A 15,783-nucleotide genomic window follows, 5' to 3' on the forward strand; every position below is an offset into this window, starting at 1 on the left:
CTCCTGCAGCACTTCACATATGCTTTTACCTCCCTCTCCAGGCCATGCCAGAAGAACCTCTGTCTTGTCAGGTAGACTGTTCTCTGTTGGCCCTGGTGACCAGCTTCATCATGGACACCCTTCAACACCATTGCTTTCATGGAGGCTGGAACCACATACAAATACGTTTTCCTCTTTGTAACCACATTCTTTGAAACACGATACAGTACACCCATCTTCATGGTCAACTTGTCCCAACTTCTGAGAAGACACAAAACCTCAACACTCTCATGGGCACGCTCTCTCCGGGATGGTCTTCTCCCCCTCTCCACAAAGAAGATCACTCTGCTGATCACGTTGTCATCACGCTGCTTACTCATCAGTAGGTCGTGTGGCAGAACATCGACATCGGTCTGCTCTGATGGCATAACAGCTTGTGGAAGCTGTGGCAACAGCAGTGCATGTGAGCCCACTTCACCCCCCCAGCACCTGTGTGAATGAAGAACAGCTGCAACTTCATGTCTTGATAAAGCACCAGATGGGGGGTCAACAGTAGCCTGACAGCTAATGACCACTTCGTTGAGAGTCAGAGGCTTTGTCAAAGGGGTGGCTGGACCAGCGAAACACATCTTGCACTCTGTCTGTGCGCACAGCGTCGGCTTCAGCTAGTAAGGTCTCGTACGGGACCCTTGTCAGGCGATGGAGTGCACTGGGTCGTAAGAAGGGCTCTCTGCTCAAAGCATCTGCAACAACATTTCTTTTTCCAGGGATGTACTTGATGTCAAACTCGTACGGTGCCAGCTTGGCGACCCATCTCTGTTCACAAGCATCAAGCTTTGCTTTGGTCAGAATGTATGTCAAGGGATTATTATCCGTCCATACCGTGAACTGCTGTCCCCGTAGCCAGTGGTGGAACTTGTCACAGATAGCCCATTTCATGGCAAAGAACTCGAGCCTGTGCGCAGGATACCTCGACTGCGCATAACTGAGGGACTTGCTCGCGAAGGCTATAGGTCTCGCTGTAGCTCCCTGTTCCTGCACCTGGGACAGCACAGCACCTAAGCCATTGCTGGACGCATCCACCGAGAGTAGAAAGGGTTTTTCGAAGTTGGGGTGGGCCAACAAAACCTGGTCCAGTAAGGCTTGCTTTAGCTGGAATAAGGCCTGTCTGCATTCTGTTGTCCAGTCGGCAGCCGTCAACTTCCTGACAGGTGAGCGTCGCTTCTTTTTCCAGCGTGGAGCCTTGTGTCCAGTAGTCAATCCAAAGAGAGGCTTTGCAATGGTCGAGCAACCTTCAATGAACTGTTGATAATACACCACCATCCCAAGGAATGACCTCAATTTCTTCTGAGATGGAATGTCAGTGCCATCTTCCATCAGATCAGCTTCTGTTACTCCTGTAATGGCCTTCACCTTCTCAGGGTCTGTAGCTACACCATCCGCACTAATGATATGCCCCAGAAACTTCACAGACCTCTGCAGAAAGTTACACTTTTTTTGGCGCCAACTTCAGGTTGTGAGCCTTGAGACGCTCAAAAACCATTTCCAGGCGCTGTATAGCCAGATCTTCAGTGGGCACATAGACCAAGACATCGTCAAGGTAACACAGCAGGCTAAGAAAGTTCTGATCGCCAAAGATGTTTAGCATCATCCTCATAAAGGTTGCAGGACTATTACATAACCCCTGTGGCATACGATTGTATTCGTACAATCCAAATGGCGACGTAAATGCTGTGAATCTCCGGTCATCCTCATGCACTTCCACATTGTAGTAGCCAGAGGTAAGGTCCATTGTCGAGAAAAAAGCATTTCCACCTAAAGCAGCCAGCGCGTCAGCCTGGTGAGGGAGTGGGTGGGCATCTTTGATGGTGCGAGCATTGAGCAAACGAAAATCAGTACAGAGTCTCAGGTCTCCAGACTTCTTCCATACAAGGACAAGGGGAGAGGCAAACTCACTACTAGACTTCCTTATGATTTCACGTTCTTCCATCTCATTCAATGCTTGTTTGAGCTTCTCATAATGATTTGGTGAAAGGCGTCGGTAGGGCATCCGAAAGGGTTTCTCATCACTCAGTTGAATGCGGTGAAGACATCCGGAAGCTTTTCCACAATCCAACTTGTGCCTGGAAAAAATAGACTGGTACTCAGCTATGAGCTGAATGAGTTTCTTCTTACCAGCAGGAGACGCTTGACAGGAGTCGACATCAATATCAGTCAAACCTAAGTCACGTAAGACCTCAGGATCGCTTGAACTGTCAGGTCCGTCAGTATCGTGAAGTTGGCTGGAACCATCATCAGTCAGTGTCAAGTCATCTTGGCAGTCAGTGAGTATATCAGCCGTTCTCTGCACTTGCTGCTGCAAAGCTGCTGATGAATCATCATTCACACACGAACAGTCAAAGTCCTCTAGAGCCATGCAAGGAAAGACATCGGCTAGAGTGGCGTTTCGTCTCAATGTCACTGTCTTCTGAGAAGGGTTTATCACTCTAACAGGGAGCCACCCATCCCCCCGCAATAGAGCTACTGTCCTCCCTACCAGTATTGACCTTGGTGTTGACCTTGAACTGCTGGGCTCAATGAGAACAGCACTGCCCGCTGATAGATTCTGAGTGTTTCGTAGTCTGCCCCAGACTAAGTGCTCCTGCATAGGCTCTAGAGTCACAGCCCCTTTTAGTCTCACAGTTCCAACTTTGTCAGGTACTTCACTGTCTCTCCATCTCTCCACATTAGCCATCATATTGATTAGCTTGCTCTCCTCACCCCCGTCACACACAGGAGTATAAACCCTCTTCCAGAGATCTCCATCCGTCTTCAGGTGGCGAATCAAGTGCTTTAGGAGATTGCTGCCCAAGATGAGGTCATCACTCTGGCCTTCAACCACCAGTGTAGGCACGGCAACTCTACATCCGTACACCTCCATCTCCAGCTCACATACTCCCAAAGGCCTCGTCTTCAACCCACCACAACCAACCAAGACTACCTCTGTAGGACTCAATGATGGACTTTTCAACACTCCTGCACACAACAGTTCGGGTAAGACCCTAGAGCTCAAGGTACAAGCCATGGATCCACTGTCAAGCATAGCTCTCACTTCCACTTCTCCTCCTATTAACACCTTGGCATAAAATAAATCATCATGTGCGGAAAGCCTCTGTGTGTTCTGCATTATGATACTCTTCTCAGTCTCCATTTCGTCACAAACACTTTTATATACAGACTCCAAATCAACAGCTCTCACCGATGGGGACTCTACAAAAGGCCCAACACTCTCCCCTTCTACATGTAGGCCTACTAGTTTTCCGGGAACTGAGCAGTGGTTACTGTAGGGACTCCACCAGCTGTGCTCAGAGCTGCGGCCTTGGGGCACTGAGAGCGTGCGTGGCCAGCTACATGACAAAGAAAGCAGAGGTGATTGGCCCTGCAGTGAAAGTAAGTATCATGTCCAGCATCCCCGCACACGTTACATGGCCCATTAGACTTCACTTTGCTCCTATTCCCTTTCTGGAACTTATGGTCAGACTGTTGTGGTCTCTGCTCCAGCACACGCTCCAGCATTGCAAGGATACGTTCCATCGGCTCAGTTGAGCCCTGAATTGTCTGGGCTGGGTAAGGCAACGTATTGGGTACTTCCATGTGGGGCCTCACAGCAGGCATGGTGATCGGCATGACAGCACCAACTTCCTGCTTCATTGTTGTGATGGCTGGGGTCACCTTAGATAAGTGAGAGTACCTCTGCTCCCTCCTGTATTCATCCAGCCTCTCATGAACATCTGCAGCAGTCCACTGCTGTAATGGGTTGCACTTAAAGATAAGGGACAGTTCAGGGTTAGGGCAATGTCTGATGAACATGACTGTGAGCTCACGAGATGGGTCTTCAACACTTTTTTTCTGTCTCTTTAGACAATCTTCAGCAACCTCCATAGCCCTGTTCAGTCTGAGCCAATATTCAAATGGTTGTTCATCAGTCAGAGGTAATGTGGCATAAAAGTCAGCGAGGGGCATGCTTGAAAAAGCAGTGTCACTAAAATGTTGTTTCAGTATGTCAAAGATGGGACTCGGGCCTTTAGATAAATCAACGGAGGGATTGCTGCGTATGCCCACTTTAACAACATCGCGGGCCCTTCCCATAAGCCTACCCATAACCTCAACAGCTTGGTCCATCACAGATACATCCCTCTTACGCATGTAAACCATGACCATATCCTCCCACTCATGCACTGTGCACTTTTCAGAGCCATCCCCCCGAAAGTACACCGGTTCCCTGATATCAGACTTCAATACCAGGTTCAGGCCTGACACATCCAAACCCCTAGAGCTGCATGCATTCCCCATAACATTGTCCCCAACATGTCCAACAATTGCCTTTGACTCCAAACAGGAGGCAATGTTCTCCCCAATGGAATGACCAATCTGCTGTACTATGTCTGCTATGAAATCCATGGAGACCTCCCCACTCCCTGTATTTGGCAGAACTCTGTCATACACATCCTTGGGCATTTCCATGGGTACACTATCATCAAAACTCCCAAAACCCTCCAGTTTAGGCATAGGTGTAGAAGCAACTGGAATTTTGCCTGAACCCCTACCAACAGATGGTGACAGATTAAATGACAGGAAACCCCTACCTCTCCCAACACCTTCCATTTTAACAATGGGAAATCAACACACTAATAAAAATGTAACTAGCAAAAAAAATGCATATATATATTTCTTTCTTTAACCTCACGTCAAAATCTAACCTATATCTAGTACACTGGTAAAACTCACTTACTTATATCAGATATACATTAGAATTGCAAATAAACAAGTAACACAAAAGTTATATCGTTTATCTGTGAAGTGTCTCAGCCAGAGAAATCATCAATTTCGATAATAAAACGTTGGTGGCGCCCTCTTGTGGCGAAATGCGATATCGCCATAAACTGCACCAGCAACGTCTTATCTGATTCTTCAACGGCAACCACGGCGAAGTTCTGAGATGGAAATCCAGCGAAGGATGATCCGATCCAGAAGAACGGTCACGGCACCACTGTAACAGTACTCTTCTTGCGTTGTGTACAATCAATCCTCGACACGAACTCCAACGTGTAGCACCAGTCATGGAGATTTATTCTGATAGGAACAGCACAAAATTGCACGTCATGCAATGCACGGCTCACCATCCAAACTCTGCACTCACGCACGCTGGTTTGGTGCTTGTTCACTGGGCTGTAGTTACCAAAATAATACAATTACAATATAATATCTTTAACAATGTACCTGATAGGAACAGCACAAAATTGCACGTCATACAATGCACGGCTCACCATCCAAACTCTGCACTCACGCACTGTACAAAATATATGAACCCCCCCCACCAGAAACAGTAAGTTGCTAGCTAGTACTGGCGGGAATTCTTTACAACAAAATGCACAACCAATATTCTCAAAAAAACACTGCATCTTATGTGTGATGTTCGAATAACATTTACAAATCGATTGATATAAATTGTACATTTAAATCATCACTTGGGAGTATAAAAATCACTTTTGACGTACAGTGCTTTGCAACCAACAACTTACCGCTGGTTTGGTGCTTGTTCACTGGGACGATTCTAACTGAAACATCCCCCCTCGTAAGCAAGCTACGCAAACCAGCCAATAAGATGCCATGTTGAATAGGTGAAGGCAAGACAAAACTAAAACCAAAAACCCATTGGCTTAACAATAAAGTGGCAAGGGGAATCACCAATATAACCCTGTTACACACGCACACGCACGAACTGCAAAGAATAGTCATGATCACAAACTAATTTAGCTGATGTTGGTAGTAAACCTTTCCATGTCAGAAGTTCATAGCGATACTATACTCAACCGATACTTTCACTCTATGATTACATCAGAGCTTTAAAACGTTTTACAACCAGCAGCTTATTAGTCCAGAACATACCAAATCACTTTTCAGTCAGTGGAGGCTCCTCAGAGGAAGGGGAGGACCATCCTCCTCAGTGAAATTTCATAAAAATAAAAATTGTGAAAACCTAAAAAAGTTATAATTTTTTGACAAAATTATACTAAATATATTCATATGTCACCAAATAATTCATTTAAAACACACTGTTTTGCAGTGAAGGTCTATAGTAACTTCAACAGGGGGTAGCATAATGGTGTAGCCGGAGGACAGCTAGCTTCTGTCCACCTCTGGCTACATTGACTTCAAAACTAAATCTAGGAGGCTTGTAGGCCTCCCCCTTCCATAGACATACATGGTAATTATGACCACTTCCGGAGGACGTCATCCAACCAATCAAAGCTTTTGCAGTATGAACTGACATGTTGTCCATCCAATCATAGAATTAGGACATAGGATGAACCTAGTGTGTCAGGATTGTTCCACAGAGCATTATGAGAGGGGGAGGGGGAGGGGGGTCTTTGTTGAGAAGCTTGGTGACATTATTGGATAGAGATTGAAAAATGATAGCTGAGCATTTTGGGAATATTATTCAATTAAAATTACAGGAGACGGAGGAGGTAGATTATAAATCGTTTTCTTAGTTTTAGAACTTTATTTTTGTGTCCAGTTAGTGCAATTCAGTTCAGTAGCAAGTAGTAGTAGCTAGCTACCAGCTCAAGTGTGAAGTTTTCGCCGCCAACGCTACCGAAAATGTTGTTGAAGAACCCCTTTCATTCGCGGGAAAGGTGTGAATTAAAACCAAGGGTGGAACTGAGATCAGTTTCATGAAGAAGGATGATAAGGTAAGGGCTTTCAATACCAATTGGTATCAAACGGATAGCTGGTTGACAGGGAGTCTTTCATCGAGCCGTCTGTATTTCTGGCCTTGCCTACTTTTTTGGAAAGTCTGAGCCTTGGGCGAGAGGTGTACAGTTACCTGAAGAACATCAATCGTTCAGCTAAACGGCAAAACAAAAACAGGGAGCATATACATGCCCACATCAGATTCAAGCTTCTGGGAAAAAGCTGCATCGATCATGACGAAGGTCCGCGTAGTTTAACTGCGCAACAAAACGAGAAAGTAAAAAGCAACAGGGATGGTCTCAAGCGGCTTATCAACACCACTGCGTTTTTGGGCATGCAAGAATTGGCTTTCAGAGGACATGACGAGAGGGAGAGTTCCGCTAACAAGGGCAACTACAAGGAGTTTGCTGTGGTAATTGCGCGTTACTATGCTTTACTTGCTGAACATATGGAACTTTCGACTGTCTTTTCTGAGATGTCTAAATCAATTCAGAATGATTTGATAGCTCCCATCGCATCATCCTTTTAAAAGTTAGATTAAAGAGAGGCTGACGCAGCGCATTTTGTTTGCGCGTGCGTTACGGTAGGCTTTCCACTTCCCTCCGGTATTTATTTTGCAAAGATGATGACCGACACAAGCAGAAACTCATGACATAAATGTTGCAGCAGCCTAGGCTACACCTAAACATTAGAAATCTGACATGCTGTATGGGATGAAAACGAGACTATTTTACAGTCTGATCAACTGTAGGCTACTAATAAGAGCAGCTGCATACAGCCTATAGCCCCTGTCCATCAGGTCAGGGTAAATTCATTGGTAACGTTATGTATTTATAGTCCATTTGTGTGTCAGGAGAAAATGTGAATGTGATCAAATGTTGTTAATATTCAAAATTGGCCTGGCTAGGCTGCCTATACATTTGCAATCCAAAATTATTAATTGGAATTCATTAATCAACATAAGTGACGACAGATGTGAGTAACTTTTTTTATGAAGCTTACAGTTCCATAAAGCAAGCTCAGCCCTGTGAATTCTATTCTCTATCAGTTTTTGTCTCTGTGTCTGGGTAGAGGAAACCCCCCTCATAAGCTAATATAAATAATATGAACAAGTATAAGGTTGCTGCAGTTTCACAGGGTTTTCACCCCCCCCCCCCCCCCTTATTTACAGCTAAGTCCCCTCCTGTTCCCTGATGTAAGAGGTGATGACTACTCCACTCCACTACCTTTGTCAACTCTCTCCTGACATGAACTGAAGCCACGCTCATCCACTGGCACATTGAATGTTTCCTCTCTAGGCACTGTGAGTAGACCTGTCAATGTTCTCTCATTACTGTATGTAGTCAATCACATTATTACACATCAATGATTTTACTCCTTGCTTGGACTAACTCATTCTTAGCTCTTTTGTTTAACTTTGTAGTGTGTTTTTTTTGTTGTCTTCCCAGTCAAACCCTGTCCAGCACTAAAGTCAAGCCTCTGAACACCTCAACTCTTGCCTCATACCCTCATTCAATCACTACTGTGATCCTTTCCCAACAATGTGTAAGAACCCCTCTCATTCCTCATAATATTGTACTATAAATGTCTTTATTAAATGCTTTAGGTTAAAATAATTAGTCTTTGACCATTTTTGAAACACACTTTAACGTCTCTGTGCGTTCCGTGCGTATAGCGTGGGTTTCCCATTCTCCTGATTTTTTTAAGTTACCAGCCTCCACTGCTCCACTATTTCTCTAAATTTCCTCTCGCTCTCCATTGTCTTGGAATTGAACATCAAACCGAAATGCTAAAATGCTAATTAATTTCTTCCTAACTGTTCTATAGCATCAAACGTAAGTGCATACAGTATGTATTCACCCCCTTTGCTTTGAAGCTCCTAAATAAGATCTGGTGCAACCAATTACCTTCAGAAGTCACATAATTAGTTAGATTGCACACAGGTGAACTTTAAGTGTCACATGATCTCAGTATATATACACCTGTTCTGAAAGGCCCCAGAGTCTGCAACACCACTAAGTAAGGGGCGGCACCATGAAGACCAAGGAGCTCTCCAAACAGGTCAGGGTCAAAGTTGTGGAGAAGGACAGATCAGGATTGGGTTATAAAAAACATATACGAAACTTTGAACATCCCACGGAGCACCATTAAATCCATTGTTAAAAAATGGAAAGAATATCGCACCACAACAAACTTGCCAAGAGAGGGCCGCCCACCAAAACTCAGGGACCAGGCAAGGAGGGCATTAACTTCTTTGGGATACCCCCCCCCTTCTCTCAATTTCCGCCTGAAGACATACCCAAATGTAACTGTCTGTAGCTCAGCCCCAGAGGCAAGGATAGGCATATTCTTGGTATCATTTGAAAGGAAACACTCTGAAATTTGTGTAAATGTGAATTGAATGTAGGAGAATATAACACAATAGATCTGGTAGAAGAAAATACAAGGAAATAAACATACGTTTTTTGTTTTTATTGTTGTTGCATCATCTTTCAACTGAACAAGAACAGGCAAACATTCAGATATGATGCTGGGGATAATTCTGATGCAGAACATAAGATGGCAACAGTATTAGAAAAAAGTTTCAAAACGATATCTTCAGGAACGAGTGAGCTACATGACATTGAGCATGTAGTCACCCAGGTGTCCCACACAAGTTGCCCAAATGTACCCAAATGGCCAAATTGGTACAGTGATACATTTTGAACTAAATGACTATATACAAAATACTAAAATGCTATTCTAACACACACCCCAACAAAAAAAAATAATAATAATATAAAAATTTGAAAATTTGAAAAAAAATTAAATAACAAGGGTAACTATTTACACACATTCAAAGTATAATATACAATATTGTGAAGACCCTCAGTCCTCTACATAATGTTGTTCTGCTGATGCCATGCCCAATAGCAGTCTCTTTCTGCTGTAAAGCAGAGGCTTACTGAACAGGTGGTGCAGGTGATAGGGCATTTCCTGTGACAAAGGGCACAACGACGTCTCCCCACGGTGCCCTTTTTTCCCCTGAGGCACATTCATGCCTGCAGAGATGAATCTGGGCAGGTGAACAGCAGAGGTAGAGGGGCCAGAAGGTGCTGCAGTAGACTTGCTGTAGCAAGCAAGCTCCTGGATGAGCAGCTCTCGGAAGGCTAGCTGTGAGATGTGGGGCTGTCCACGGCTCTTAGCCATTTCCTTCTGGAGGATGAAGGAATTCACCACAGCAATGTCAATGAAGTGATAGAAAAATGTCTTGTAAAGGCAGTTGATAGAGGGGAGCAGTTTTCCAGTAGTCTTTCAGGGTTTTCAACTTCACAATACCCATGTAAATGACCATTGACAGGAAACAAAAAAGATCTGACATGGAAATGGGCTTCCATCCCTCTTTCTTGCCTGCCTGCTTCTTAGCACCATACTTGTTAGTGTTCAACACCAGGGAATCAACAACAGATGAGGTGAAAAACAGCTGGAAAAGCTGCATGGGGCTATACTTAGATGTCATATCCAGCTTTGGGCCTAATGGCCTCTTTGGTCTGAATAATGGAGGTGGAGGCGCCACATCCTCCTCCAGCACAGAGTGCCAACGACCCTCCTCCTCTCTGATTGCAGGTGTATCTCTTCCCCATCGCCGCTTCTTTGTCACACCTGGCAGGGCGGGGGTAGATGTGGAGCCGGAGACAGCAGGGGTCCGGCTAAATGAACAAGCTCCCCTGGGGGATGGGCAACTTGGCAGTGGGGGCTCCCAATCAGAATCGGAGGGACTGTGAAATAAAGACACAGACACACAGATTATATATTGAGTAGTGAAACAAAATCATTTTGGGGATCTGTGGTTCTATTCCATGTTTAGATCAAATAAATGTAAAATATCTCATATATACAGACACACAGATTATATATTGAGTAGTGAAACAAAATCATTTTGGGGATCTGTGGTTCTATTCCATGTTTAGATCAAATAAATGTAAAATATCTCATATATACAGACACACAGATTATATATTGAGTAGTGAAACAAAATCATTTTGGGGATCTGTGGTTCTATTCCATGTTTAGATCAAATAAATGTAAAATATCTCATATATACAGACACACAGATTATATATTGAGTAGTGAAACAAAATCATTTTGGGGATCTGTGGTTCTATTCCATGTTTAGATCAAATAAATGTAAAATATCTCATATATACAGACACACAGATTATATATTGAGTAGTGAAACAAAATCATTTTGGTATTATTTTCAAACAACAGCATGAGAGTTACTTACCAATCGAGAATTGCGTCTTCTCCATACAAAAACATGTCCTCAAATTGGGAGTCCAAACTTGACACACAATCTGATACATCTTCTTGTAAATCTGTGTCACTTTCTCTAGCAATCTCATCAATAATTGCATGTAGATCTGTATAGCTGGACTTTGCCTTTGATTTTCCAGATTTACTCGCCATAATTATTTCAATAATATAGAGGAAAATGATCTTGACTCAATACTGCTAACGCGCAAACAACGTGGCTCCTTCGGGTAGAAATTTCAATGGAGAATGTTAGCGCAAACAACGTGACTCCTTCGGGTAGAAATTTCAATGGCGAATGTCTGCGTAACGCGTGACTTTCGTTCAAGACCGGGTCTTCCCAGATATAACCATTAGATATTGTTGTTTACCTCGGCTCATTGGCTCTCTACCAAACTAGATTTCAAGACGATCAGTGGTCATTGGGCCAAAATACAGTCAATCAAAGAAGCACTGGTCATGTCATAGGCGCTCAATGAGGTCATTGTTTGGTGTGTTCAAATCAGTTCATTTCGGTCAATATGTCCCGTAGAAATAACCATCATGTATGGTTGTGTTACTAACAAACAGAGGATTACAATGAAACCCACCTTGACTAGATACAGGTACATCTAGTGTGAGTAATTACATCAACTGTTTCGTCGAAAGTTGAAGGAGTCGAAACTCATGACACAAGCCGTTTACAAAATGTGTCGTGTTATGCTATAAAAAAAAAAAATATCGAACAAAATGACCATTCATTGTGAAGATTGGACCTTTTGTATTGCCAAAAGAAGAAGATTTTTACAGGTAATTGATAATTTTATTGCTATTTCTGACTTTTGTGACGCTACTGTTTGGTTGGAAAATGCTAGTTATACTTGTGTGTCTGGCGCGCTGTCGTCAGATTATCGTAAGGTATGCTTTCGCCGAAAAGCATTATTGAAATCTGACACCACTGTTGGATTAAGAAGTAGATAAGCTTTTAAATGATGTTAGATACATGTATTTACAAGAACGTTTAATACTACGAATGGTGTATTTAGAATCTTTGCGCTATGCTATTTCACCGGATGTTAGCCAGATGGGACGCTAACGTCCCAGCTAGCCTAGAGAAGTTAATCAGAGAGGCAACAAGGAGACCAAAGATAACCCTGAAGGAGCTGCAAAGCTCCACAGCAGAGATTGGAGTATCTGTCCATAGGACCACTTTAAGCCGTACACTCCACAGAGCTGAGCTTTAAGGAAGAGTGGCAAGAAAAAAGCCATTGCTTAAAGAAAAAAGTAAGCAAACACGTTTGGTGTTTGCCTAAAGGCATGTGGGAGACTCCCCAAACACATGGAAGAAGGTACTCTGGTCAGATGAGACTAAAATTGAGCTTTTTGTTCATCAAGGAAAACGCTATGTCTGGCACAAACCCAACACCTCTCATCACCCCGAGAACATCATCCCCCACAGTGAAGCATGGTGGTGGCACCATCATGCTGTGGGGATGTTTTTCATCGGCAGGGACTGGGAAACTGGTCAGAATTGAAGGAATGATAGATGGTGCTAAATGCAGGGATATTGTTGAGGGAAACCTGTTTCATTCTTCCAGAGATTTGAGACTGGGATGGAGGTTCACCTTCCAGCAGGACAATGGCCCTAAGCATATTGCCAAAGTAACACTCGAGTGGTTTAAGGGGAAACATTTACATTTCTTGGAATGGCCTAGTCAAAGCCCATTCCTCAATCCAATTGAGAATCTGTGGTATGACTTAAAATTGCTGTACATCAGCAGAACACATCCAACTTGAAGGAGCTGGAGCAGTTTTGCCTTGAAGAATAGACAAAAACCCAGTGGCTAGATGTGCCAAGCTTATAGAGACATACCCCAAGAGACTTGCAGCTGTAATTGCTGTGAAAGGTGGCTCTACAAAGTATTGACTTTGGGGGGGTGAATAGTTATGCACGCTCAAGTTTTCTGTTTTTGTGGCTTATTTCTTGTTTCACAATAAATAATATTTTGCATCTTCAAAGTGGTAGGCATATTGTGTAAATCAAATGATACAAACCCCCCCAAAATACATTTTAATTCCAGGTTGTAAGGCAACAAAATAGGAAAAATGCCAAGGGGGGTGAATACTTTCGCAAGCCATTGTAAATGGCCAAAGTTCAGCACTATTGCGACTCTCCCTAGGAGTGGCCGTCCTGCAATGATGTCTTCAAGAGCACAGCGCAGAATGATCAATGAGGTTAAGAAAAATCCTACTGTCTGCTAAATACCAACATAAATCTCTGGAAAATGCTAACAACTCTGTTGACAAGTCTACGATACATAAAACACTAAACTAAAATGGTGTTCATGGGAGGACACCACGGAAGAAGCTACTGCTGTCCAAAAAACCATTTCAGCACGTCTGAAGTCCGCAAAAGAGCACTTGGATGTCCCACAGCGCTACTGGCTAAATATTTGGTGAACAGATAACTACAGGTGAGTTGTTTGGAAGGAACATACTATGTGTGGAGAAAAAAAGGCACAGCACACCAACATCAAACCTCATCCCAACTGTAAAGTATGGTGGAGGGAGCATCATGGTTTGGGGCTGCCTCAGGGCCTGGACAGCTTGCTCTCATCGACGGAAAAATGAATTCCCAAGTTTATGAAGACAGACAGCCTTACATTCTCCGGCAAAATGTCTGCCAATTGAAGCTCAACAGAAGTTAGGTGATGCAACAGGACAACGACCCAAAACACAGAAGTACAGCTGAAGTTAGAAGTTTTCATACACCTTAGCCAAATACATTTGAACTCAGTTTTTCACAATTCCTGACATTTAATCCGAGTAAAGATTCCCTGTCTTAGGTCAGTTAGGATAACCACTTTATTTTAAGAATGTAAAATGTCAGAATAATAGTAGAGAGAATTATTTATTTCAGCTTTTATTTCTTTCATCAAATTCCCAGTGGGTCAGAAGTTTAAATACACTCAGTTAGTATTTGGTAGCATTGCCTTTAAATTGTTTAACTTGGGTCAAACGTTTTGGGTAGCCTTCCACAAGCTTCCCACAATAAGTTGGGTGAATTTTGGCCCATTCCTCCTGACAGAGCTGGTGTAACGGAGTCAGGTTTTTAGGCCTCCTTGCTCGCACAAGCTTTTTCAGTTTTGCCCACAAATGTTCTATAGGATTGAGGTCAGGGCTTTGTGATGGCCACTCCAATACCTTGACTTTGTTGTCCTTAAGCCATTTTGCCACAACTTTGGAAGTATGCTTGGGGTCATTGTCCATTTGGAAGACCCATTTGCAACCAAGCTTTAACTTCCTGACTGATGTCTTGAGATGTTGCTTCAATATATCCACATAATTGTTCTGCATCATGATGCCATCTATTTTGTGAAGTGCACCAGTCCCTCCTGCAGCACCCCCGTGCTTCACGGTTGGGATGGTGTTCTTCGCCCTGCAAGCATCCCCCTTTTTCCTCCAAACATAACAATGGTCATTATGGCCAAACAGTTCTATTTTTGTTTCATCAGACCAGAGGACATTTCTCCAAAAAGTATGATCTTTGTTCACATGCAAACCGTATTCTGGCTTTTTTATGGTGGTTCTGGAGCAGTGGCTTCTTCTTTGCCGAGCGGCCTTTCAGGTTATGTCGATATAGGACTCGTTTTTCTGTGGATAAAGATATTTTTGTACCCGTTTCCTCCAGCATCTTCACAAGGTCCTTTTCTGTTGTTCTGGGATTGATTTCCACTTTTCGCACCAAAGTACGTTCATCTCTAGGAGACAGAACGCGTCTCCTTCCTGAGCGGTATGACGGCTGGTGTTTATACTTGCGTACTATTGTTTGCACAGATGACCGTGGTACCTTAAGGTGTTTGGAAATTGCTCCCAGGAATGATCCAGACTTGTGGAGGTCTACAATTTTTTTCTGATGTCTTGGCTGATTTCTTTTGATTTTCCCATGATGTCAAGCAAAGAGGCACTGAGTTTGAAGGTAGGCCTTGAAATACATCCACAGGTACACCTCCAATTGACTCAAATGATGTAAATTAGCCTATCATAATTCTCTAAAGCCATATAATTTTCTGGAATTTTCCAAGCGTTTAAAGGCACAGTCAACTTAGTTTATGTAAACTTCTGACCCACTGGAATTGTGATACAGTGAAATAATCTGTCTGTAAACAATTGTTGGAGAAATTACTTGTCATGCACAAAGTAGATGTCCTAACCGACTTGCCAAAACTATAGTTTGTTCACAATAAATGTGTGGAGTGGTTGAAAAACGAGTTTTACTGTCTCCAACCTAAGTGTATGTAAACTTCCAACTTCAAATGTAAATCAACAGAATTGTTTAAGCAGGGAAAAAATACGCCTTCTGGAGTGGCCCAGTCCTGACCTCGACCTGATTGAGATGCTGTGGCATGACCTCAAAAGAGAAGTTCACACCAGACATCCCAAGAATATTGGTGAACTGAAACAGTTTTGTAAAGAGAAATTATCCAATCTTCCTCCTGACCGTTGTGCAGGTCTGATCCGCAACTACAGAAAACGTTTGGTTGAGGTTATTGCTGCCAAAGGAGGGTCAAACCATTATTAAATCCAAGGGTTCACGTACCTTTTCCACCCTGCACTGGGAATGTTTACACAGTATGTTCAATAAAGACAAGAAAACGTATAATTGTTTATTAGTTTAAGCAGACTGTTTGTCTATTGTTGTGATTTAGATGATCAGATCACATTTTTCGACCAATTTATGCAGAAATCCAGGTAATTCCAAAGGGTTCACATACTTTTTCTTGCCACTGTACACAT

Source organism: Salvelinus namaycush, chromosome 25 (genome assembly GCF_016432855.1).
Source record: "Salvelinus namaycush isolate Seneca chromosome 25, SaNama_1.0, whole genome shotgun sequence".
Classification (NCBI taxonomy): domain Eukaryota; kingdom Metazoa; phylum Chordata; class Actinopteri; order Salmoniformes; family Salmonidae; genus Salvelinus; species Salvelinus namaycush.